Source organism: Triplophysa rosa, linkage group LG11 (genome assembly GCF_024868665.1).
Source record: "Triplophysa rosa linkage group LG11, Trosa_1v2, whole genome shotgun sequence".
NCBI classification, from domain to species: Eukaryota; Metazoa; Chordata; class Actinopteri; order Cypriniformes; family Nemacheilidae; genus Triplophysa; species Triplophysa rosa.
Genome location: NC_079900.1, coordinates 13,902,077 through 13,903,680, shown reverse-complemented (window position 1 = coordinate 13,903,680; position 1,604 = coordinate 13,902,077).

Here is a 1,604-nt window from a genome sequence, read left to right as displayed (position 1 = left end):
GTCTTCATTTTCTTGCATGGTGGGAAGCCCACGGAACATGTGGAATGTTGTCTTCACTCAGCCAACAAATCTCATCAGATTTGTGCACTTCATTGTAAGTGCATTGGTAAAATGAGAACATTTCAGATTTTATAAGATTTTCATATTTACCAACTTTTCAGTTTATTCCTTCAGTTGTAAGAGTTTACCTTAATACTACTTCAATCTGTTTGACTAACCAATAACTGTCTCTGTCTTGTGTCACAAAAAAAATCTTGTTGTTCATTCTCTCCCTTGCTTACTCCAGCTTTAATCCTCGAGTAGCTTGGCCTTGTAAACTAACAGTGCTGTTTAGCATGTTGACAAAATGTTATATGCTCACCTACTTGTAAGTCGCTTTGGATAAAAGCGTCTGCCAAATGTAAATGTACTTATAATTCATTCAATTGCAAATTGACAAGGGTTACAATGACGTTTTGGAGATGTAATGGTAAATAATGTGTCTCATATTGTTATTGACATACTGTAGGACTTGATAGACTTGACAAACATAGTGTGTCACTGTAAATGCTAGTGGTGGGGGGGGGTGTGTTGGTGGTGTTTGTTGTCCATGAGGCAAGGTGCCAGTGTCATAGATGTAATATTGTTTTAAATTCCAGTATCCTGTTCTACTGAATAAGTGACCAAGCAGAAGATTGTGTGTGATGGACCAGTGCACTGTAAAACGGGGTACCTGTCTCGTTTTAACTGAATGGAGGGGACTGCCATGATGAACAGGTAATGTTTCAGAAATTTGCTCATGTTATGTCATTTAATATAGTAATGCAAAGGAACTATATATTTCTCCTCAGGTTCCCAGGTTGTGCCTCATCATAAAGTAACACATAGAAAGAAAACAGCTCTTATCAGACTAATTTAAGTTAAACAAGCAGACTTGTGTCTTTTTAAATAACACAATGTACTAATGGCTAGCAGTTGAATATCTAAAAGTTAAGCTATTAGACAGGTTTTCTTAGTGATATATTGTAGTTATGAAAAGCAGGATAGTGTGATTCAGATAAGAGGTGACGCAGAGCGGCGTCTTTCTGTGAATGAATGAACAAACTAATACCCACAAACCGATTCACTTATACCTCTGTGGCTCTGTACAGCACTGAGAGAGAAGGGCCAGTCAGCTCATTCTCAGGTGTGACAGACAATGTCCCCAAAGATTCATTAAAGCCTATAGATTTAAACTAAAGTCTATACAACGGCAGATCTACCATGAGACCAAATTACAAAAGTGAGGCGAATATATTCTATTGTCGTGAATGGCATTTAAAAAATATTTCTTTGCCTCTCCAGTTTCTTGGAGGGAGTTGTTCTAAATATGTTTAGAGCTGCATTCTCTATACACGTTAATGTAACAAGAATAAAAGTTCTATTTACCAGTGTTTGAAATATAAGCTTTTTCTGTACAAAAATTGTTCTTACAGGCTATAATAAACTGTATGTTAAAGCACACCGCAGAGCTCAGTTCTGCTGGCTTATCACACCATATCAGCCAGTAATGTTCAAATAGAAAGCCAGACAAAATTTTTATGAAACTGACAAAATTTTAATGTGGACACCGAGATAAGAGCAGA